Source organism: Rissa tridactyla, chromosome 3 (genome assembly GCF_028500815.1).
Source record: "Rissa tridactyla isolate bRisTri1 chromosome 3, bRisTri1.patW.cur.20221130, whole genome shotgun sequence".
Classification (NCBI taxonomy): domain Eukaryota; kingdom Metazoa; phylum Chordata; class Aves; order Charadriiformes; family Laridae; genus Rissa; species Rissa tridactyla.
The window spans coordinates 31,938,591-31,963,983 of NC_071468.1; the positions used below are offsets into that span (position 1 = coordinate 31,938,591).

General features: G+C 45.7%; 1 long non-coding RNA gene across 2 annotated transcripts; it reads left to right on the forward strand.

Moving 5' to 3' along the window:
* The first annotated feature begins 1,831 nt into the window (after positions 1-1,831).
* On the forward strand, positions 1,832-25,393 carry LOC128907778 (uncharacterized). 2 transcript variants are annotated; one of them, XR_008465733.1, is made up of 4 exons: positions 1,832-4,865; positions 10,986-11,057; positions 22,643-24,337; positions 24,560-25,393. It is a non-coding gene; the product is annotated as an uncharacterized LOC128907778 (long non-coding RNA). The 2 variants fall into 2 exon arrangements; XR_008465732.1 differs by having other exon boundaries at positions 22,643-25,393.

Consider the following 25,393-nt stretch of genomic DNA (forward strand, 5'->3'; position numbering starts at 1 on the left):
AAGCTGTGGATGCCCCATCCCTGGAGGTGTTCAAGGCCAGGCTGGATGGGGCTTTGAGCAGCCTGGTCTAGTGGGAGGTGTCCCTGCCCATGGCAGGGGGTTGGAACTGGATGGTCTTTAAGGTCCCTTCCAACATAAACCATTCTATGATATGATATGGTTCTGTAAAATAGCTATTGGTCCCAGATGAAAAAATATCTCAGTTTATACTATGTGGTACAACACATAGAAGGGTGGCATGATGAGGCAGATATGGTCAGTGTGGTTTCAGCATGGCTGGAAGGAGATAATGCCCTATGAAAGGACATTTCCTCTTCTGAGCTGGGACCTGGAGCACAATCATCCTGTAATGAATTGGAAGAGAAAATCAACTGCATATAAATCGTCTGGATTTAAAATTGAACCACACTTAATGACAGTATCTGTTTCTACCTACCATCTCTGCACTCACCCTAGTCCCAGTTACTCAGGGCTTTTAATGCCGCCTCTTTACCAGCTCTTAACGGTACTTGAAGGAAGAGAGGAAGGGAAAAAAAATTCCATGTTGTTTCCATAGCTATATCTCCTTTCCCATAATCTGAATGACAATCTGGCATCAAAGTTTCTATTGTCAGCTGTTCTTGAGAGAGGATGAGGAAAGAAAAATTTCTTGAGGTTTCCAATTACAACCGTAATGCTCTCCACAGAACAGAAAGCAATATCTGTCTGTAATGCAGACAGGTTGAAACAGAAGATGTAGAAGAGGAATACCAGAAATAAGAGTGTGACACACACATACAGAGATGTTCCTGAAGTCTATCCCCCAATGATCCTCTGTCACGATTTGCTGAAATACTCAATTTACTTGTCTGGGGATGAAAAAAGAAGAAAACAAACAAACCAACCCCAGAAACAAAGAACGGTGTGGGTGGAGAGGGGGAATGTTCTTCTTCCCTCTCACCATCTCCAGGGTTTTTGGAAAGCTGATCGCTTTCATGCAGCTGGACATCCTTGTGGGTATCTAACAATATAAAACACCTAATGACAGGTAGCAGCTGGCATATTTTAATTTTATCAGAATGTTGATATTACTGGTTTTGTCACATCTTGGACCTACCTCCTGTCTCAGTGACACTAGCGAAGTCAGGCCCTAGCTCCGCATCTCTCCTGGGGCTGCCAAGGAGAGAACCCGGTTTGCTTTGCTCAGTCAGCTCATGGATCATCTTCCACATTTCTCTGATTGCAAGAAACATTTGCCCATGTCTGGAGGGAATATGATCAATGCAGTAAAACTGGTGCTGTGCAGAAGGTTGGTAGTTCCTCGGTTGGTTACCTGTGGCATTTTTGGGCTCCCATTTTAAAAACTGAAAGAAAATCAGCATCCTTTTCCTCTCCAGTAGTTTAGCCTTACCCTATTTGTTTTCCTGCTTCCTGAGGGTTTTTGTAAGTAAGTGTTACAGGCTGTTTGACTTATCAGATGCAGTTGTAGGTGATAAGCTGATGACTTATAAGAGCAATTAGCGCAACCAACAGAGACACCAGGCACAGAGTGGTTTTGCCGGAGTGGTTTATGGAGAAATGTTATCTACTTAGACACTGTTCTTTCCTGAGCTTGTCTTAACATTTCTTTTGAATCTGTTTTTTTCTAGAATCCTTGATCCTGGTGTCTCTCCATGGAGGAGTTGCCTCTACCTGCGCTGAGAGTGTCAGTGTTCTAACTGTGCCCAGGGACAAGGGCAGCAGGAGTCTTTCAGTTAGCCCCATAAAGCATTCCCTGCTCCACTTCTCGGATGAGAAACCTGAGATGAAATGAATATAGCGCCAGGCGTCCCAGAGCTGTGTCAGAGAAAAATGGGTGCTTCACAGAGCTCATTGCTGGGAGCTGCCAGCTAGTTCTCTGTTCACTGGCAGCCTGGGCACAGCCTTGGTACTTTACAAGCAGTGGGTGACGTCTTGAGAGCTGGCTCCAAGAAGTAAACCACACAGCTATGTCCAGCCCCAAGGAAGGGAAGCTAGGGCGACCGTCAGCTACCCCAATATCTTATCTGTTTTGGACTTCTTGGGGTAGATAAAGGCTCTGGCATGAAGTAAATCAATTCCCTTTCCTTTTGCCTGGCTTGGTCCTGCCAAGAAAAATCATTCTTCCCGTCTCTGTAAAAACTCTCCGTAGCACTGTGAAGAGGCAGGATCCACATCACAATATGGGTCCACCTCCAGAAGCAGCCTTGTAAGGTGGCCTGTCCTGTAGCGTCTGGAAATGCAAAGGAAGGGCACTGCTTAGTTTACTTCTCCTTGAAGTTTATTCCTGCTTTGAAGGTTTTTCCAGCTTGTTTCCTGAAGCGTGGGGAATTCCAGGCATTATCTTCCCTTTTCATCACCTCACGGGGACCTGCTCTTTGCCTATTGGCTCTGTCCTTGCAGCCAGGTGGGGTGGGTGAATGAAGCCAATGACATTGTTTCTACCAGTTAAAAAAGTTCTTTTGTGGACTTTGCCGCTTATTTTAGTGTGGAAACTGCTCTGGACCAGGCTGACAAAACCAAAGGTAATCTCTATTTCTAGCAGGAAGGCTCACTGGGATAATTAGAACTCTGCCTATCCTGACCAGCCCCTTTCACTGCACATGCAGCCTCCAGACATCTGGAGTGACAGCTTCTTCAGGCTCTAGCCAAAGGACTGGGATGCACTTTCCCCCCACCTTTTAGTTAAATGGAAAAGAACAGCCTTCTCTGCACACAGTGTGGCATGAAGCCTGTCTTGCGGAAACTGTAAAATCCAGGGTCTGGGGTCTGTCTCTGCTTCAGTGTTTCAAATGCTGACCTAGAATATATATAAATCTACATTAGAGCCCTAACAGCGGCTATCGGGTTGTACTCAGGCTGGTTGTGGGTGCCATGACCCAGGAGTGGTGCACGGAGATGGACACATGGGTTTGGCAGTAAGGAAGGGGCTGCTCAGCCACAGGGTTCACAGGAGAGCCTGACCTGTTTTTTTCTGCTCGGACGAGGTCATGCACCATCTAAATTGGTTAAAGTTCCATTTACTGCATCTGAGGCAAGTGCAGCCTGAAAACTGTGATCGCTAAGGATGGCATTTTGGCTCCAGCATGCAGCCTTGGTTAAAATGCATAGAATTCTGGGCTGGTAGGCTGCCGCTGGGAACGAATTTGTTTCAGACTTTGTCCTGTACTGCTGTGAGCTCAGTGCAGCCACATTGCGCACTGCCAGAAAACCGGGGAGAATTAATGGGAAGTAGAAGTGATTCAACCCTAGGGCCTGAGAAATTCTCCTCTAATGCCAGTTTTCCAGCTGAGCAGTAACTTGACTTTAGTGGAATTACCCCTGATTCATACCAGTGTACGTAAAAGTCCTGGAAACAGAGCAAATCGGGATGGGTTTGGTGTCTGACTTAGCTTGCTGCTCACGTTTTAATTCTCCAATATCAAGGGTGACTTGGATGCCGATCCTATTTTCTCTCAAATCCCAGAATGCAGGTCCGTGGAAATATGCTTTGGATTTGGGCCCCATCTCTGACAGCCCGTCCTGTCTAACTTCACCATCCATCTTAAAGAAAGCATAAGCCTGAACAGCCGGTGTCACTGAGGAAAACAAATGAAATTTGAAGAATGTGTTAGGTTTAAGATCAGAGATGGATACTGGAACGAAGAGAGGTTTACAAGCCCAGCTCGCTTTGTTAACAGCTCCAGAGAGGAGGCAACAATTCTTTTAACGTGATTTCTGCCCTGGCAATGTTCCTTTAAGAAGAGCGAGGCATAGTGAGGAACTGTAAGGTTTCATTCCCACTGATGGGGTCTTTGCTGTGAGCGTTGTTATTCTGATCAGCTTTGACATCGTATAAAATAGCACTTATTCTCCAAGTAATCCAAGAAGCTCTTCAGAATTCATGAGGTTTAAGTCCAAATAATTACATTTATTGATCTCTGCGATGTGAAGAAAATTTCCAATTTATTGCAGACCTGTTTGGTGTTAGACCTCAAATTAGGCCATGTCAGGAATTTCTCTTTTTCTGTCTCTATTTTTTGATGCTTTTGTTGGGCCTTGATGTTGTTTGCCTGATAATAAAGGCTGTCAAAACTGTTGTCGCTGAGCAGGTAAACCAGGATGCCTGGTGCCGGCAGCAAGCCCCAGGCCAGATGGACCCTGTGGCGGTCCAAGGGGAGGAGGTAGGGGTTCGGGTCTGCAACTCACATCACTGATGCTCTGCTCCCTACCCTGCCATGGCCTCATGGAGGGAGGACGGGTGCTAACTGCTCTGATCTCCTCTGGAGAATAAAACAGGGATAGTGCATCTTCCAGTACAGTGAGGTTGAAGCCTAAGCACTTGGAGCAGCCCAAATGCACCCTCTGCCCAGAGGCTTCTTCTCTAGGAAAAGGAGGCTGGTGTTCCTGATGGTCATGCCAGAACTAAAGGGGAAGGGCCAGCGTGGCTTAGCAGTGGTTAGAAGATCCACATCTCCATCTAGATTAATTCCCAAGGGTACCAGATCTTAATCAACCTTTGCCGCTCTGGGGCTTCTTTAAAGCACAAGTGTATTAAAGGTATTTGCAGGTAGTCCTCATCCCCTTTTGCTAAAGCATCCCGCAACCACAGTGAGGGAGAGGAAGACTCCATACCTGAAAAGCAGACATATTTGCAGATCAGACCTGAGGTGCACAGACACAGCCCCATGTGTACACACCTGTGCCCTGGAAAAGATGAAATCAGGCATCAATGAGCTCATCTGGGCAGAACAGTGCTGTCAGGACCAAACTTTGGTTTTGGAGTCACCTACAAGAGATCAGCCCAGCACCTGCCTGGGGCCTGCGATGGATGGTAGGGTCGGTCCGGAGACCCCAGCTTCTGGACATACAGGTTTCTGCTTCTGAAGGTAGGTCAACAGGTCCCTGACAGAGCACAACACTTACTGTGAGTTTGCCTTAAGCATGGAAATTGTCCAGGTGCTTAAAGCAAGCGTGTTTTACAGAGTTTGCTAGCTCAGAAGTTCAGAAGCCAAAACTGATGTCTATAAAAGTCATGGCAAAAGTCACAGGGATGTCTTAATAGACGCTTTGTCAGATACTGGCTTTCTGTTGGGGGAAGCAAGGACTTCACAGGTTGCTGCTCTCTCTCTCCCTTGCTGCTGTGGTCTTCACCAAGCCCTTGGGCAGGGAGGCTTGGCAGGAGCTCCCTGTGCTGGGGACACTGGTCTGGCCTGGCAGTGGCCACGGGAAGACCATCCCAGTGGCCTGGGGCCATGCAGCTCCCTGCCCTTCTGCTTCAGCAGAGTAGCGCAGGCTTCGCTGGGGCTGGCGAGGGACCCAGCAGGGCAGGAAGGGGATGTTTGTGCTACAGGCGTCCTGCACGACTGGAAGGTGTTGGCAACGGTTTAATAAATGATGCCTTTCCCCAAATATGCCTTTAAATTTAGATCTCAGTTTAATAAGGCAGTCCTCACATGTTCTTTCAGGGCACATGTATTATTTAAAAAACATTTATAAAGGATTAATGTACTCTGGAGCCCCACTGACACAAATCTCTCTCATTTCCAGTGCCAAAAGCCAAAACAGTCCAGCTTATTCTAAGAAACCCTTTTCATCTGTGTGTTTATCTCTAAATCTGGCAGTGGGAAAAGTGCTAGACTCAAAATCTTTTGTTTATCTACAGGAGTCCTTTGTTTATCCAGTAAACAGATACAACACAAGCAGCAGTAATGCCATCTCTTCCCGTGCTCAGTCTATCCTTTCTGTTTTGCACATGGTTAGTACATTTGCACAGAGGGTCTCAAAGCTTTTGATAAATTTATGCTGACTTCTGCCTTCTTTGACCGTGCAGGCTGGTTGCCTGCACCTCCAATGCTCTCGGTAACAATTTGTAAATTGGGAAATGTGTCTGTCTTTTCCAAAGCATTTTGTGTATCTGCAGGTGCCAACAGCTAGAGGGCTCTTGCAGAAGGAGGCATTATTATTTTTTCATGGCAGATAGCTGTGCAACGGGGAGCAATAGGGTTGTGTCCCTTCGTGACTCCTCAGTGAGCGCCTAGTAGCTGCCCCCTCTGTCCTCACAACTGCAAACTGTTGGGCAGTTTTGTTGTTCATTTAGCTGGAGCAGGCAGCACTTCAAAGGGCAGCTCAGTTTTGGCATCCTTCATCTGTGGAAGGGGTGACCGAAGCCAGCGATGCTGGAGATAATCTTTTGTGGGGAGCAACAGTTCCTATCAGGAGAGGAGTAGGAGGTTTGCACAGGACCTTAAACGTTGCTGTTCTGGCACGCTTCTGGAGGACGGACTTATGTCAAAACCACCATCTTCAGCTGTTCAGGGCCAGCAGCAACCTTGCTGGGCAGTGGGAGGAGGGTAGTGGAGACCAGCTATCCTCTCTTGTCCCATCTGAGCACCCCTTGTGCATCTGTGGCGCAGCTGGTGTTGGGGTGCACCAGGGCTCCCTCCCCTTGGGCTGACCTTGCTCTTGTTGACCAATGGAGCTGCTTTTTTAGGCAAAGGGGGGACATGGCAGGAGGGGCAAGAGGTCAGTAGTTTTCCCACACAGCTGAGTAGGGAGGTGGGATGAGAGGGAGACCGAGCCAGGCTGTGCCTGCAGTGTCACCCCACAGAGAGACGTGGTGGAGGGGGCGAGAAATAGCCCAACCTTCCTGAACCTGGGCAGGGGAAACCTTCCAAGGGGGTGTCCGTATCTGCACATAGGAAGGGTGACAGCCCTCGAGCTGCTGGCTGGGCTCCATCTCAGCTGCTTGCCTGCCTCCATGTGCCAGGGGAAGTTGTGGGGCAGAGAGGCTGGAGGGACTTCGCCTCACCATCAGCACTGCAGAAAGCAGCTGGTTGTTAACAATCACGGTTTTGCTGGCACCTAAGATCTTTGCAAATTATTGTTGTGCGCTACTCCTCTCCTGCCCTTTCCTTTCTCTGTGCTCCTTCCCCCTGGTCTTTGATTCAATAAATCAAAGCTTAGTGCCAAATCTTGTTAAATTCCAGCTTCCCTGTTATTCCCTCTCTGCCCTTTGGGAGATGAAAGTTTGGAAATGTGTATAATAATGAGGGTTGTGAGATGTGAATAAAAGACATGAGAAATGTAAACTAGGAGGATGATCAAAGATGATGCATTAGCTCCGATGAGGAACTATATTGTTGCTAATAGGGTGGCCGAGTCAATACAGAGCAACACAAAAAAATCCCTACTGTGGTACTGCCGACATAGTCTCAGCCTGCGTTGGGAGGAAGCAGAGAGGAGAGTGTCATGGGGAGGGACCTGTCATACCTGCAGTTCTCTTTGGTGGCAGAGGTGGATAATCTTAGCTCTTGAGGCAGCTGAAGGGCTAAAGCATCCAGAGTTGGTGGAAAATACCCAGTTATGCCTTCATAGAAAATAATAGAAAGTATTCCCATTTCTTTCATGTGTTTTTTTTTTTTAATTAAGAGGAAATAACAATTATTTTGATTTTATCTTTTATTGTTTAACAGCCACCTTTGAAAATTGACAAGATAACAAGTTTTTAGTTCTAACTTTGTGACTTTTCTCTCTCCTGTTCACCTGCTCTTTTCATTTTCATCATCCCATATTTTTTCCTCAGTAGGGTGAGGGAAAATAATAGAGGAGGAATCCAACCCTCCACTAAGCTCTAAAACAGATATGATGAAAGAATGTATTTTTTTTTAAATTTATATTTTAAACATCAAAACCCCCCAAAGGGAAAAAAAGAGGTCAATTTCCATTGGAAACCTATTTCTAACAACTTTTTCTAACAAGTACCTTTCCTGTTTTCCAGGCCAAACAATGCTGTGTCCTTCACCATCTCCTCTGGTGCCGTGCTTCCTTAGCTTTTGTCTTTCTTGCAGCTGTCTTCTGTGTTTCCATCTGCTTTGATCTTCATGTCTGGTGCACAGACCTGGATACCAGACACCAGCCCACCCCTCACTGGGGTGGATTAGCACAGAGAGATTTCCTCATGATTTTTGCAGGCGACACTGAGTAAGAGTTGCCAAAATGAGACCGGATTCACCTTGAGTTTGCATTTCACTGCATCCTCAAATACACGCTTCTAATTTATCAGTTATTCCCTAGCTGATGTCTCAGCATTTCCTTTCTTTTTTTCCTAGTTTCATATCTTGTTGAAGGCTTTATTAAATTGTGGCTTGTTGATTTCAGACTATTTCTCCAATTTATTGAGAGTATTTTGAATTCAGGTCCTGTTCTCCAAATGTGCTCTTACGTTGGAGTGATCTGCAGGTTTTATAAGGCACACTCTCTTCCTTTGTTCGAGTTACTGATGAGGAACTGGAACAGATCCAGGGCTGGGGCAGATTCTTTTGGGATCCAGATGAAATCTTAAACTGGTAGTTAATCACTGACGCTTTGTCTGTTTGAGTTTTTTTTCCTACCTGGTGGCACTGACAGTCAATTTCATCTAGGCCAGTGACTCCCGTGCCATCACCTGTGCATCGCTGATGAGCCGCAAAAGCCATAGCACACGGTCTGCAGTCAACCCAAGGAAGCATTCTTCATTATGAATGTTTTCCTATTAAAAGTTTGATGGTAAGGCCGGACAGCGTTTGCAAGGGAATTAAGGCCGGACAGCGTTTGCAAGGGAATTTATGGCCAGCTATGCTCAAAGGTCCAAAAAACTGAAGTACTGCTAAGGTAGACTGTACTTCCTTGGTTTGCTTATGGCCGTAAGGGACAATATCGAGAGCTTTGCTAAAACATATATTTCAACTACTTCTTCCTTACCCACGAAGCTAGTTACCTTGTCAAAGAGGAAATTTAGTTTTCTCTGGAATGAACAACTGATTTGACATCCTTTTCATTGAAATGAACAACTGAAATGATTTTTTTCTTGATAAACTCATTATGCTGAGCTGTTTTTTATCAAGTGGTTTTCCTTTGGGTTTTTTTTATATCGATCAGGTAATAGTCCATGCTAGTGTTTTTCCAGGGAGACTGACTAGTCTACATTTTTCCATCTTCTCCTTTTGCCTTATTTTAAATAAAGATATTGTATTTGCCATTCCTGTGTCTTCTGGGATATTTCCTATACCATGAATTTCAGGGATGATTTCTGAACAGATCAGAGATTTCTACAGCTGGTACCTTCAATGCTTGAGGATTTCAGAGGACACTGATAATTAGACCATATCTCATTTATCTTAAGATTATTTTTCTTTCTGGTTTGCATTTCTCTCCCCTTGTTCAAATTAAATTTTGAAGTATGTTTTGAAGCCTGAAGCAGAGATGGATCAGGCTACTTCATCCTTCTCTATATCAGCCATTGTTTCCTCTTTTCCCATTAAATAATAGCCTGTATGTTCTCTTTTTCTGCCTTTGCTGATACCCTAGCATTTTTACTTGTGGCTTTATGCCCGTTACTAATTGTAATTAATTTTGTGCTTTAGCATTTCTGATTTTTATGCTGTTCTTTTATGCTGGTCCTTAGCTTTGTGGTCTAGTTTTCACTTTTTCCGTAATTTCTTTTTGATTTTCAGGTCCCTAAAGAGCTCTTGACACAGCTATAATGGTCTCTTATTCTGCTTCCTATCTTTCTATCACAATAGGATAAGTTGCCATTGTGCTTTAACGTGGTCTTTCTCAGTAGCTGCCAATTTTCTTGCTCTCCTCTATGCTTAAATTCCCTTCTCAGGAGACCTTATCTGCCATGTTGCTGAGTTTGTTGGAGTCTGGGAGGCAGAGTCTGCATTTTCCTTGGGCTCCTGCTAGTTCTGCTTCTCTTTCAAAGAACTGAGGGTGCCAGCATGTCAGAATTACTGCACCCAGATGACTTCCCAGCTGAGATTTTTAACTAGTAGCTACCTGCTGATTGCAATCAAGCCCAGAAAAGTGGCTCCATGAGCATCTTCCTTCACTGTTTGAAACAAATCCCCCAAACATTTGAACAACCTGGGTTACTGTTTGTTCCTGCTCCACTCCTTTTCTAATGTTTCTAATGCCAGATGAATATTGTTGCCTGCTGCCAGCCACAGTTCTGCCCTTTTGCTGCCTCTGTTAATTTGTAAACGCAAAAAAGCCAAGCTTCAGCTTCTCCTTGGCGAGATGGGGTGCAGCAGCATTTTCTCATGACCTCAGCCTTGGTTTTGTCTTTGCATCACTTAAGGAAATTCACAGACTGGCTTCTTTCATATATATTTTTTGGGGGGGGACTTCAGAGTCAGGTTATGTGTAGTCCTCTCTCTGTTTTCATTCTGCCAGTCTTTTCCTGGGCAGTCCGTTCCTTCCCATCCCAACATCCCGGTGGTACCCCATCATCAGTGACCTGTGGTGTGAGTGCCTGCTGGGAGCTCCCATTCTTCCTTGCTATCTCTTATGCTCCCTGAGCGTGTACAGGACTCTCGCCTGCCCCGCAGGCTGCCCTCGCTCCTCCCTTGTCCAACATTTCACACCTTCCATGCAGCAGGTCCTCTTCCTTTTCCTTGCCAGTAGGTTTTGATCCCATTTCTTAACGACTCAGGGAAAAGACAGCGGTACCCAGAGTTGGGCAGGTGAGCGTGCGGGAGCGTGCTTTTGCTGCTAACGCGATGGATGCACCCTTCCTGCAGCCACCTGCATGGTCCTGAGAGCAAAAGTGGGTCCTGTAGATAGCTAAAGGACAGCATATGAGTCAAAACCCTTAAATATCTTTCACACACAGCATAAAAAAGACCCAGCATTTTAGTGTCTGCCATGAAATGTATTGTCTTCCAATAAGCTTAAAATGCTTTGGTTTACAAAACAACCACTTTCTCTTTTTTTTTTTATTTTTCCTTCTCCTCTTCTGGAAATTGCCCAGTAGTTTGGGCATTTTTTTGTTTTTGTTGGTTGTGATTTATTTTTTTTTTTACAATAACACCCTTAAAACATAAAGAAAAGGACATTTCTCTGGACAAATATCTATTTTTCTGTAAAATGGCTTTTATAGAAAGTATTTAGCTGGAACTATAATTTAGTGATTTCTCATTTCTAAGTACAACTTACCCCTCTTCTTTTTCTTTATCTTCTCTCCCCAGCCTCCCCAGAAGCTGCTGGGATTCCATGCTGCAGATCCTGTGATGCTATCAGCTGCATTTACGAGAAGTCAGGTAAATATATTTGCCATTTTCATTCTCAGTTTAATTTTATCCCCGCTTGCATTAATATGAGCAGTTCTCTTTATCTGGGAGTGGGAGGAAGAAACTAAGAAAAGAAGAAATAAAAATCCATACCGCCCCCCCACCCCCCCCCAGCTAAACAGGAGCACTACCTTCTCCTCTCATTGTCTCCTGTTTTCGTGGTACATATCCAGGAGAGATTTCAACAGAGCAAAGGAGATCTGCTGTGTACCCAGCTGAAAAGTGGGAAGGCAGGGAAGGAAATGAGGAGGAGAGAAAGCTGGAAAGAAAGCAAAGTGAAGGGAGGGGAGAGGAAACGACTATTAAAAGTGAGAAGAAAGAGTGCAGAGAAGGATAGGATGAGGAAAAAAAAATCACTGTAAGGTCTCAAGAGGAGCCCCAAAGAGAGAGGGAATGATCTTGCCCAGGTGTCAGAAAAGACTGGAGAAAACATTGGAGGAAACACAACACTTTCCTTGTGCTTTGGCTCGGGACTGCGTGGTTGAGGGTGAGAAGGCATCTGAGAAAGTCACAGGCAGAAAGCAGTCAGGAAGAGAGGACGGGAGGCTCAGGGACTGCAGCCCAGCATGGCACAGGGAGGCAGAGCGGTACCCATCAGGAGGGCTGGGGGAGCCGCACTGGTGCTCTGAAAGGGGAGGAAGGCCACTGAACATGGGGCAGGGGCATGCCCTGCTCCCTGTCACACACTGCTTTTTAAAGTTCATGTAGTACAGCCCACGAGACTGTAACTGGTGAGTTTTCGCCCTCTCACTCTTCAGCTGATTTCTGATTTCCCATAACAAATGTCTACAGTGGTGGTACAGCTGCTAGAGGGGCTGGAGGAGGGCAGGGCAGCAAGGGGAGTCCTGCTGCTGTGCTGAACTGCTGCTCATTGGGAAACGCTGGGAAAAACTCTGCATCCTGATGTCTGTTACGTGCCTCTGGATAACGTAACTCCCAGAGGTTTTTCAGAGAAGAAAGAGATTGTCTCTCTTGTCCTGTGCTGTCTCATGGTGGATTGATGACGCAGCACCAGCTGGGCACTGGGAACAATTTTGTGACAGTCTGCTGAGCAGCTAAGGGACTCCAGCCATTTGTGTTGACTGATGATCTCAATTTTCAGAGCCATATTCCTGCACGCCCCAAGATTGCTGCCCATCTTGCTAAGGGTTCCTTGTTTTGCTCTGATCCCATCTGCCACCTGTTACCCGACTGCACTTCTGACTGCACCCCTGGGTGGCAGTCTCCGGTGGGGATAAACCCCATGCCTGATGGTCAAACAGATGTCCTTTTGCCAGCCTTCACCACAGCATTCGCCACAGGACACACTGCAAGAGCCATCCTGCATGCCAGGCACGCCAAGGAAGTGGCAGCGGGGCTGCAGCCTGGGAGCAGGTCCTGGGGCTTGCGTGAGCTCAGGTAGAAGCAGCCTGTGTTTTGAGTTGCTGAGGCTTCTGGTTGAGTCTCCAGCATTTTATCTGAGGTGGTGTCCATGACATGAACAGAATGGGGCCTTGGCCGGGGCCCCGAGTTGCAGTTGCGATATTAATAACTGCAAGGAGCATGGACTCTCTGAATCCTTTTCCAGCCTGGAAGTGCATGGAGAATTCAAGGCAGCTGACCTGGCACTGCAGTTGTCCCAGTGCTGCCATGCTGCTCTCCTGACTGGGACGAGGGGATTTGACAACGAAAGTGCTTATTATTTTTCATTTTTATTGCAGTTGTAACTTCTTCACAGGTTAGTAAAGTCTCATTTTGGGGTCTGGAGATTAGCTCTGATCTGGTCGATATCAACTTGCCATTTTCTCTGCCAATGACACTTCCTTAATGCCTCTGAGAGATACTGGCCACGGGGTCGCCTCCCTGCCGAGCAGCCTATGGAGAGCTTTGTGCTTCCTCAGTCTGAAAATTAAACATTTGGATGCGGGTAGCTGTTCTGCTGACAGTTTCTGTTAATGATGAAGAATTACCTATTATGCCAGCGTTGGGTGGCTTTGACAATTCTATTACATATTACTAATAGTGCTATTAATGTATGGCAGCTTATCCTCGTCATTTGTATGTGTGTGTGCGCTCATATATGTGCGGGTGTATGCGGATGCCCAGTGGGAGGTGGGGACGGAGACAACAAATCTGTTGGCACAATGCAGCAGCCACTGCTGCCACCTCTCCCTGCCTCCTGCAGGGAGACCACACCGACAGTGGCAGCCAGTCTGGCAGGAGAAGACCTGGCTCTGCCTGTCCTGGGAGCACAAGTGGGAGGGAAGTTGTCTGATGGGCAAGATGCTGATGCCTGGTACCGTAGCATCCTCCTCTACTGTGTAGTCTATCTGTGACTTGGGAAACTGTCCCTCCTATTGTTCGTCATCACTTTAGTTGTGCTCCCCTTCGTTCTCTCCTGGACTTTGCACTTTAGCCTGCAGCCAAACGATTCGGTTTCTGGAACCTGCCTATGTGTTAGACCTCCTCTCAGGCACAGTCTAAAGCAGTGGTACAGGGCTGACAAAATCATGGAGGGTGGAACTGCTTTACTCTCCCATGTCCTCAGCAGCCATTTAGCTCATAGGATTAAAAAATTAAACAAAATTCTTGCAGTGCTATCATAATGTAGAAGACATGGATATGACACACATGTAACCAGTGCAAAACTGATCCCCATTTCAAGGTTCCCTGGAGATCATACACTTGCAGCCTTGAGGGGAAGTGGGACATGGGATTAGGGGGACCGTAAACCACAACAATTGTGTTTTGTGTCAGTTCCCACAGGGAATGTAGGGACATAATTAATCTCCTCTCAGGCACTGAATGTGCCGGGACAGGTGGCTTGGCCACCCCAGAGGCAGCTGCCCTGCTCGCCTCCTGCAGAGCAGCACGGGGCAGCTCCTGCCCAGCAGGTCGGTAGGGTACCACCAGTGCTGAGAAGAAGGGAGAATGGCTGCTTTGGTTTTGTTCATCTAAGGCAGGGAGAGAGCTTGCAGCAGCCCTGCCTCTAAGCCCTCTTACTGACTGAAGTCTTTGAACACCTGTTGAGGCAAACACCAGAAGTGTGTGTGTCCGTGTGTCCACGCTTCTCGCCCCTCCAGTATCTGGAGAGTCTAATGTATTTAGATTTATCCCAGCAAGAGGGAGAAAAGGTGGAATATGTCTGCTGTCCCCAGAGCACTTTGTTTATATTCAGACCCCCTTGTTTTCCTTTGTATCTGCCTAATTTGCAAGATGTTTAAGAGCAAAACTCTCCCATGCAGTGCTTTCTGTGATACTGAGCAGCACCAGGGTATTCCAGTCCTGGCCAGCACCTCTGGCGTTTCTACGCTGCAGTATGAACCCTAACGTCTATATTTTGCCTTGTTGTCTTCTGCTGATGCGGGAGCAGAACTCCTCTGCAGCGCAGTACCAGCAGACTTGTGAGACGCAGCTGCTGTCGCAGGCTGTCTCCTGGGCTCCAGCACTTGCTGGGGTCATCACAGTCCTACAGAGGCCAAGGACACAGCCTTCGCTTGATCTCCTGGTCTCTCTTCGCATCTCTCTTACAAGGAACGTTCTCCGGCTGTCTTGTGCAGTGCTGGGAGTAGATGTGAACATGTCAGGCCACTTAGCTCTAGCCTGGCCTATTCTTTTAATGTGAGTGGGCCAGAATAGGATGAGAATTTCACTCTCTTTTCCCCCAGGATTTGTCTCATCCTGAAATACATGGGAAGATGTTTATGAAGCTTCTGAAAAAAATACCTCCCTCTCTTGTTTTTTTCCTTCCCACTGTTTTGATCTTAAACCATCTGTAGAAGAAATATGTTTAGAAATACCTTGTGCATCAGTGCAGGTGAATTTTTCTGTGTCTTGAAAAATGGAACAATACTTTCTTACAGCTATTGATTGTCATTCCACATCTATGCTGTCCTCCTAACTTCAAATCAATTTGTGCTTTACCAAGCTCTTTGATGTCATCTTATGACAGAACGCTAACTTTTCCCCTTAAAGGCTATTTATCTCTGTCTCTTTGTAAGGTCAGTGAAAACCACTGTACTCTGGACCCCAAAAGTAATACATCTAGTGGAGGAAATGATGAGGTAGTATTATATCTGGCACTCTTTTTAAACAAGTCCTCAGAAACATCAAGAAAAACCTGATAGGCTTGGACAGGGAGGGGGAAATTGAGGATGTTGCAAGAGTCAAGTTTGAAAGCAATCAAGGGAAAGCTCGGACTTTACATTCTGGAAATGTCCCCTCTTCCTGAATCTATTTACAGATATTTTCTGCTGCTACCAAGGGGGAAAAAATTAATAATAATCCAAGCAGGCTCCCAGGTGGCGGATGGCCATGAGTCTGAATTGGAAGGATAATTTATCTCCTCCGCCACTTTGAAGCCTTCTAGCCTGGGGGAGATCCCTTGTCTAATGAAATTAATTGAATGCGTCTGCAGTCTGGGTACTTCATGTGAATTTCAGTTTTTACCTCAGTTAGAAGTTGCCAGGTATCCACTCACCTCCCCAATGCCAGCATAGCATGCGTCACGCACTGCTCAGTCTCACGCAGAATAAAATCTCAAGTACAGACACAGCATCCCGCTGTCTCTACCACTCTTTGTCTAGGCTGCCACTAAACTGCATGCACTGTGTGCAGTCAAATGATCAAATGCAGTTAGAAAAAGTTATAGAAGAAATTGTCACAGGCTATTTTTTAAGCACAGAGCGATAACGTCACAGAAAACTTCTGAACAGCCGATTGCCAGAAGGTAGGAGAGTGTAAGTGGGAGAGGGTCACTCTATTTTAATCCTCTTCTTATGCTGTTCACCTCCGTGTTAGTTATTGACAGTTATTAGAGACAAGACACTGGAGCAGTTTCATCTTTGGCCTGACTTAGAATAGCCTTTTCTGCACCTGCTGCTGGCTCAGGACAGTCTAAAACTCTCGGTGGAAATGATATATCAGACATAAATCTCTGATGCCCAATTAAAGTATCCCATGTTCCTTTCCCAAATAAACTTACAACTTGCAGATCAATCAGACCCTGAGAAAATGAGAAACTAAGCTGCAGGCATCCACACGGTCGTGGCTGCTTGTGTGGGAGCAAAGCACTGGATCACTGTGGGAACACCCTTGCCTGGGTGGGAGCTGCTGGGCGCAGTGGGCAAGATAAACAAGTGGGCAGGAGCAAGCTGGTCAAAGAATTGCAGAAATCAGTACCGAGAGCAGTCCCACTTTAATGTAGGTCTGACGGGGAATGATGCAGCATTTAGTTGACCAAGAGGAAATGGGGGAAATTGGTGACAGGCAGCGTAAGTTACCACGGATGGCTAGACACTGTAAGTGGGATGGGTGTTATTTCTTCCTTTTTCTCCCGCTACAAGTCCACAAGAATGCCAGAGTCTTTTGAATATGCTTACATTTGTTTTCTGTTCGTTTTTTTCTGCAACCTTCTTTTCCCTTCCCCCACCAAGCTGCATTCAATTTCTATGCTTTTCCTTTGGAGCGGATTATCTGATTTTATACAGATTTAGTTGTACATGACTCTGACATCGCATAAAAGTGCCAGCAATATGACAGTGGTTTGCGTAGGCATGAATGCTGTATTATGTGGATAGCCAGCAGCCCGGCTTCATCTTGAATAGATGCAGATTTGTTATGTATAGGTTTGTGCTTATTTGCTGAATACTTATGCCCCCTCAGCTCTGGGAGCTTCCAGGAGGCAGTTGTGTTTGCACGACAATCTTGTTCCCAGGGAATAATAAAGTGCTTGTGCAGAAGCGCTGGCCCTTAGGCTGTCAGATGAGGGAGGTTCTTCTTTCCCCATGTAGGTTGCACTGAAATCGGTACTGAGAAAGCCAAACTTTGAGTAGCAAAAGCCTTATTTTTTTTTGGCTCTATTTCATTATTTCTTTTTTAAAAGGGACCTCTAGGTCCCTTTTAAAACTCCTCTCCACTGGTGAAAAACAAAATGATATTGATAGCAGGCTTCTGTTAGCTTCAGTGGGAGTCTGATGCACTTCCATGCAGTGAGGTAGCTAGGTGAGTATCTGAGGCTGCACATGTCCTCCTTCTTCTGAGGCTTGGGGACACACACTCTTACTTTGCTCGCTGTAGGAGGTACGACGCTGTTCTGCTGTGACCCTGCTATTCTGTAAAGATATGCGGCCCAATTCATGCATAGAAGTTTAGAAATCCCCTTCCCCTGCGTCATTTCTTTGCTTTGGTGTTGGAGAGTGAACTGTGTCTTGGTCACGCATCACAGGGCAGACTGTGACACAGAGAGACCCTCAGGATCCTTTGAAAGGGGAGCATGGCCACGGCAGGTCTTGGCAAGCAAAAGGTGGCCTTGAGTATGATGCATGCAAAAAAGTCTCCCTGTAGGGAAGGTAACAAATGTTTCTTACTGAAGTAGCTCGGGAGTTCAGTTCGTTGGGCTTGAATATAAGTCCTGTGGGTTCCAGCTCAGGTCCAACGTTCATAAGTGCACCATGTTGCAGACATTATTTTTTCATTTAACAAATCTTTTCTCACCTGTCATTCCCTAGCCTGTTCCTCGTCCCAACAGGCACCACTATTAGAAGCAATTAAACAGCAGCCCCGTCTTCTGTTTCTGTATTCTGTAGCGCTCAAGTACTTAATCACAGAGCGGATCAATATGGATGCCTGTTCTGCCTGCACTGCTCTCCCTGGGTGAAGAGGCCATCAGCAGCAAGGGGCAGTAGACTGGGTTTTTTTTTAAAAGCTCACCAATTACTTGACATTTGGTAAAGGTCCAGGAAAATGTGACACACCCATCCCTCAAAAAAACCACCTCTTTCACCTTTTTTCTGTAAAAGAATATAAACAAGAGAAAGTGATGCAACACTTTCCCATTACGTGCTCCCTTGTTTAAAGCAAACATGCTCTTTCCCAGAAGATGTCTAAGCAAAAAAAGGCTTTTATAGCAGACATAAAAGGTGTGCCAATGCCCTCTGTAAATACAAGGGTGTTTGATCTGCCTGGATCTACTGTGCAATGAGTGAGACAGTTTAATGACAAAAGACTACACCATCCTGGAGAACTTCCAGCTCCTAATCCCAAGGGGGAAACAGCAAGTCTACCTCAGCTCTGCCAGAGAAAGTGCGTGGAAGGAGGTGGTGTCGATCTCCCCTGTTGCTGCAGGGACAAGGGCCTGTAAGGAAAGGTTCGGGACAGATGATGTGGGAGTGGCAAGGGAAGGATCTACATATTTTTCTCTGGACAACTCATTTCAAAAGCTACCTTGGTCGTGCAGGAAAGGCATATGATCCAACATAGCAGGGAAAGCAGCTCATGAGTTGGGGAGGGTGCTGAGTAGACTCAGATGTAGTAATGGTCACTGCACAACATGGGCTGAAGAGCATCAGCAGAGATGAAAGGAAGTGTTGGCAGGGTTTGCTGTTCATATACTGCTGGAGTCCTGCTTCCATAAGCAAAAACACTAAAGTCATTCCAGCAGAACTGTATTTCTCCTTGGTAAGTGGGATGAAGGCTGACTTAGCATGGAAGGTCTGATTTACATAGATCTGGCAGCTGAGCAGCCCATCCAATACCTGCAATCAAAACTGATGTATCAGAAAAAGAAAAAAAAACCAAACTTTAAAAAGACTCTTGTGGGACTCAAAATTCCTTTAGGAGAGGTGAAGTTTAATCAAACATTTCTCCAACTGCAGTTATGGCTGTTGGTGTTCCTGCCTGCCCAGGTAGAACTTATGGTAAATAAACCCTATGCACCTTTCATGGGAAGATAGAACAAGAATTTGACCTTGGTCAAACTGACTTCACTCTTTTCTCCTTAATTTTTTTCTGTTAGGTGAACTTCTAACATGACTGTTCTCACACAATCCTGTGTGTGCCTATACATGAGACTGGGGATGATGGTGGCAACTGTGTCAGGGGAGAGCCTCTGCTTTCCAGAAACACTCTGTAGCATGGTGATGCTGGAAACTTAATGCCTGTGAGCAATAAGCTGGCTTGGTTATAATAATCCTTCCTGGCAAACAGTGAGAGGTCTTCTGAGAAAGGTGTACAGTCAGGGCAGGAAAGCCAAGAGGTGAAGCCTTTTCTATGTTGGAGTCCTATGGTGGAGGACAGCCATGGGGCCGAGTGGCACTGCCAGGTGCCCCTGTTCCCCTATGTCTCCTCATACTCCTATTGTCCTCCCTGCTCTGCACCTTTTCAGGAGCCACGGAGCCGTTGTTTCAGTCCATGACGCTCCTTAGCTAGGAGAATTTCCTGTGTTTCACTGCAACTAATTCATGGCTTTCCAGTGTCGCTGGAGCGGTGGATGGGTGGGAGCCTCTCTCTGAGTGAACAATGTGGGATGGCTAGGGCCTCTCCCTCTGCTCTGTCACAGCACCGGCTCATGCCCCTTCATCTGGTCTGCCAGGAGCCACGTTTTACCTCGTATGCAGGATATTCTCGCTGACCCACACCTATATAATCTCCTCACCGGGTGACTGCAGTGGGCGTGCTTCCAGCTCTCTGGGAACAGCGGAAGGGAGGTGTTTGTCTTGCTGTTTTGCCCAGGTGGCAAGAGCCCTCTGAGCTCCTCAGACTATGCAGATGGTCAGTTCAGGTGATGATTTTTGTCTACATGTATTTTTATGCTTTGGCTTCTAGGTACCTGAAGATTTCAGTAGTCAGAGTGACAGGGCTTCAGAAGCTGTTCTCTGGATCGTGCATTCTCCTGCATCTTGAACTATCTGGATTTGATCATCTGCAAGGATATTTGCAATGGATATCTTGCATACCTGTGACCTGAATGGGTATCCAGTTTGATTTTGAAGAGATTTCTCTTGGGAACTGAAATTTGTTTCCTATGGCACCAACTTTGTCTGGTGCAAGTGTCTCCTAGCTGCCATTTAGGAGTCATGTTGCACTGTTTATTACCCAGAGTTTAAAGAAAAGTTGCTTTAGCTGAACAGCAAGGGAACAGCAGAGATCTGTGAACCTTGCTGCCTGCAGTCCCCCTGTTCCTTGCTCAGCAGTGAGATGGTCCAACAGAAGCAGCCCCCACCAAACGCCACGTCGTAAGTCACCATATGGAGACAGCGGGAAGCTGTGCCACAGCTGCTGGCAGCCGCAGCCTTCAGGAGAGAGCCATCTCATGGCAAATGATGATGAGACAGGGTCAGGGCGTGCATCATTTTTGTAACGTCTCTTGGTACTTTCCAGCTTTCCAGCAGCCAGGAAAACAAATTGCCTCTGGGCACAGCAAAGGTCAGGGTTGCCGTCAGCTAAGAGAAATCGCTGGCAGGAGTAGTACCGTCGACATTTCCCTCTGCAGCAGCTGCTATCAGCACAAGGTGTTTTCATTACCTCTGGGCTGGGCTTGCGTGGGATCATTTTGTATTTCATTTCAGTGAGAGGCACTACTCACCATTCGTATTCCTGGTGAGCCGCTCCCCACAGTGCAGCAAGGACAGGGGAAGAGAGGCTCAGAGAGATAGCGTGCAATACAGTGGGGTGTTGGAAGAGGCCAGATGTGCCATTGCTTGCAGGGTGGCAGGAGGGAAACCCAGCTGGTCCCAACAACCCTTTAACTCTACAGGTGTCCCTCTCACTGGTGCAACCCAGAGGAGTTAACATCTCAGAGTAGGTGTTCACATTGCAACTTCTCTGATGGGAAAGCTGACTTAGTAGGTGCCCCTGACCCTTTTTCCTCTGCACTGCTCCCTATTTCTCCTTTTCCCAATTGCCTTTTATAGCCATTATGGTTTTGGTTTTAAGATTTGGGTTTAAACATGCCTCATTCCTCGGGCTCATTACTGGTGTGTGCCAGATGCATTGAAATGTCAATAAACAATCCTACAACACTGCTGGCTGCTGCCTCCTCCTCTGGTCTTGCCAACTTAAACTGATGTGTCGACCAAGGAACATGGGATCTACTTCACGGGTCAGACAACTGTTTGTCCCCAAAGGCAGCCTCTATTCAGTACTAGGTATATAACTCATAACACTGCTGCTTCTCCAGAGAACCACAGCAGAAAGGCAGGAACCTGGATGATAGGATGAGGGGCTTGAAAAATGGGGTGCAAGCCTAACCTATTCTTCAGTTCTTGGCAGAAAGAGCAGCAGCAGAAGCCATGCAGGGGAAGAGGAGGGCTCTGGGGCTGGTAAGCCAGCTGCCAGAGTAAATTTTTATCTCACCTGCTTTGTCACCAACATACTGGCTTTAACATCTCGAAACATGGACCATACTCTCAGCAAGGGTAGCTCAAAATCTTTCTGTGGCTGAGAAATGCAGAGTTGAGAGACATGAGCTGTTCCTCGTTTTCCTGTGGACTTGATAGTTAGGCTTCAATGAATGATTTAGTTGAATGACTTAGTGTGTTGTGCAGTGATTTGCAACAGGAACTGATGCTGTGAGCAGGTAGCTTGCTGTCTGACTTAAATAAGTATGCAAAATGCAGGGCTGGCATTAGCCCCCACAATCCTTACCACTTTGGAAAGTGGCTATCTGTGGGTACAAGCTGGATAACTGCAAACCTGTGATACTCTGTGCAATGAGATCTCTTTTCACCTGCTATTTGGGAACACACTTTCCCTGTTATACTGAAGTTTGGGGCTCCCCTAATGTCAAATAAGAATGCCTTGCCTAATAAAATAGCCCAATGCCTTACAATTGTGTATTTAGCATCTATCTGAAGCATGACATCCAAAAAACCTTATTTGCATTTCTCCTTGCATCATCTTCCCTCCTTTCCTGACATAGCCCCTTACCTGCCCTCACTGCTGTGCTTTCTTTCAAGTCATTTCTTCTGATCTCTCCACCAACTAATTAGAGAAACAACCCTGAGAGGCATCATGGATCTCAGCTATGTATTACAGCCGTGTACATTTGCTTTGACATTCAGACAGCCTCGATTTCTCCCTGCCTGCAATGGGGATCAGTGAGCTGGAGAAGAGGAAATTGTTTGCATTATGCAGCCGTGACAGTGAAGCAGCGTGAGCCTCGTGCTGCAGTGGGAAGCGCTTTATGATTTGATGTAATGTCTGGAGGAATGGTAGGCTGGTTAGGTAGCAGCAGGCAGGGAAGCTGAATTTTGGCATTGGAAAAGGTGATCCTGGAGTGTGTGTGTGTGGAGGGTTTGAAGCCTGAGCCCTGTCCCATGAGACTGTGCTTTGAAAGGGGTCAAGCAGTGTGTGAACTGGTTTAACCAGCAGCCATCTAAACTGTGGCGATGAAAACACAAAGCCCCTAGTCGAGGACAAGAGGTGATATCCGTAATTGCACATAATCACATCCATTTGAGTAAAACTCTTTGGTCTGTTTTATTTGACGAATGTTCATAATCGCCCCATTTGGATGTAGAAGCTATGAAATTGTTTCTTAACTATGCTCATCATTCACCTGTCATTAAGAACCTCATGAAGACAGCGTTACAGCTACATTTGTAGATAAAAGCTACATAGGCACACGCAATCATACCTATGGTTGGAGAATAGTAACAGGGTTACAAAAGCAGGCATTCGAAAAGGAAGAAATGCCCGAATTAACACTGCCTAGGCAACTTCCTTTAGTGGTTTGTGCACCTGTGCTCTGGTAGTCTTTAATTACATTATCTTGTATGTTTTATGCCTCCTTTCAGGGCTCAGGATACACAGCGTCCATTTAATGAGCAGCTGTTCAGTATTTTGTTTTACCATCACCGATGAGGACACATCCCCTTTCCTTATCAGTGGGAGCTAATGAAACCCGGCTCTGAGGACAGCATGAATCATTTCCACTTGTTTTTTTCTGCAGTGCTTGCCACTGATGGATCTGAACACTTCCCCCTTTAATTTGTCTTCAGATGACGTGGTGCATTGAACTGGGGTGCTGTTTTCCAGTCTTTGGAGCAAGGGAGCTGAGGGAAGAAGAAAGTTGAAAGGGGCTGTTAGTTTTGGATGCCCATATGTGATATTGAGAAAAACCTCATAATGTGAGAAAACCTGCGTTCACAGTGCGGCACCACTGTTGTCTGCAGCTGCTTTTTGTGTGCTTCTGCCAACCAGACCCCCAGATAACATATCAAGGAGCCAGAAAATAGACACATGAATAAAGATTACTTTGAGTGTGCAACGTTCAACACCCTTTCGTGTTTGCAATCACTGTCCTCATTCTCTGCAAATATTTCAACTTTAAAAAAAAAAAAAAAGAGGCAAAACTCTACGATAAAAAGTAAGAATGAAATAGCATACGAGACCTTGTAAAAAATCCTTCGGGAGTTGAAAAAATCAAATTAAATTAGTCAGCTAGGGACTGTATTGTAATTGCATGAAAACTTTGCATAGTCATCTTATATCCAAACATTTATGTCTTTTGCACGCTTTTGCTGAATTTGAAACCACAAGAACGTTCTTTGCAAGTGGGTGTGCACATGTGCCTGAACGTATGTGTGCCATTTCCTAAATTTAAAACAAAGTATCTGAAAACGAGATTTCCATCATACAGCAATACAGGACTGGGTATGAACCATCACAGGGTTTTGAACATTTCAGTTGCACAGCATGGACCTCCGCCCCCTGAGTTAAAGGACTGTCTGATAGCAGAAGAAGATTGTCATCATCAGCTTTAATTCTCTGTAGGGCGAGAAGAGACACTCGCTTGCCAACATCTATTCACAGATTCTTGCCCTCGACAGAAGACTAGTGACAGTCGGGAGCATGGGCTCCTCTTTGGGGTTCTCAAGGTCGAGTGTTCTGCTGGATGCAAACTCTTCTGCCAGTGAAGGACAGAATTTGTTGCATCTGCTTTGTCTGCTCTGGCAGGAAAAAGGAAAGAAAGCCAAAAAAAGCCAATAGGAAGGAGAGAAAATACATGAGTGTTCAACAGGAATTCTAAGTGCAGCTGAACGTGGCAAGGGATCTGTCATTTCAACTTGTTTATTCTCTGTGTGGGACTTGCTGAATATTTGTCAAAAACATACTGTTCTGGAGATTTTATTTAAATACTTATTGTTGCAGGCTTGAATGTTAGTTTTATATAGAGAAGAAGTCCCAGGGTAGATTGATATATTCATGAACTAGTTATAATCAAATGCACACAGGAAAAAATACAGTGACCCCTCAGAAAAACTGTATGAAGCTGATATGCAAAATTGATTTGAAAAGTTTTTTTGTTTTACTTATTTTTGATTATACTTGACAGTGAATTAGAGAATCCACTGAAGCGCATGTTATGATGCAAGGGGAGTCTGAAAACCTGTGGTTCCAGTTCTGCTTTTCAGTCCTTGCCAGTGAAATGGGGAGCGGGCCCTGCATCTTGATGAAAACATTCAGGAGTATTCAACAATGAAGTGTTCGTGAGTGAGCTTTTCAAATCGTCTAATCTGTTCATCAAGTGAAACAGAAGTTGCCAGACTTTGTCAGGCCTATGTTATTAGTATACTACATGGTTTTCATGGGTGCTAGATATTTTCAAGGGAAAAGCAGAAGCCTCACAGAGGACAATTCTGGAATCACTTTTCTTCCTTTTGCTTGTCCCCTTTGTGTGACTCAGTTATTATTTTTTATTGTCATCTCAGGTTGGAGACTACTTAGTTCTCTACAGAAGTAATGGCAACTGGAGCTGAAAGTGTAGTTATGGAGATGGAAAGATGGAAGGAAGCATGAAAAAGTGAGGGAGGACAAGGACACAAGCAGTGGGACTTTCTGGTCACATTGTCCTTCATGGCACCATCCTGCTGGCTCCTGTAGGAGTGCTGGTTATCTTCCAGGAGGTATCACTGAAGAAGCACATTTGACCAAGACGATGGCTGCTCCTTAGAGGACATACACACAAAGGTGGGGAAACAAGGACAAGGGGTGGTTGCAAGGACTGTGCATGATCAAATCACTGAGATGGCATTGCAAATAAGAGAAGTATGATAAATGAGAAAGGGACTGAGACAGTACATGACAGGAGGCTTAAGCAGAAATGCAAGTAGGGGCTCTTTATTTGTTTGTATCTTGACTTCATTATGGAAAACTGTGTTGCCTACAGACATGAGGATAGCATTGTTTGATGCCAAGAGGTTTGCTGTGTGGTATTAAATAAATCATCTTCCTGTCGTATGATGAGTTCTCAGGTGGTTTTTTGCCTGTGGTCACTTAAATTCTTCTTGTGAACAGCTGACTCCATTGCAACACACCAGGTTTGTCTTCCTGTTTACTCCATCTTCACCCTGTCTCAGCTGTTTGAGACTTAAATTATTTCCTCGTTTGTGAATCTGATTATGTATCTTCTGTTTTCTGGAGATATGCTTATTGTGGAAAGCAAAACTGCAAAGAAAATTTTTTTCAAGGGAGCCACCACAAGTCTTCAGGAACCATTTAGTGTTTCGTGCAGTGACTTTGCCTTGTACAAGGAGTCATCTCTT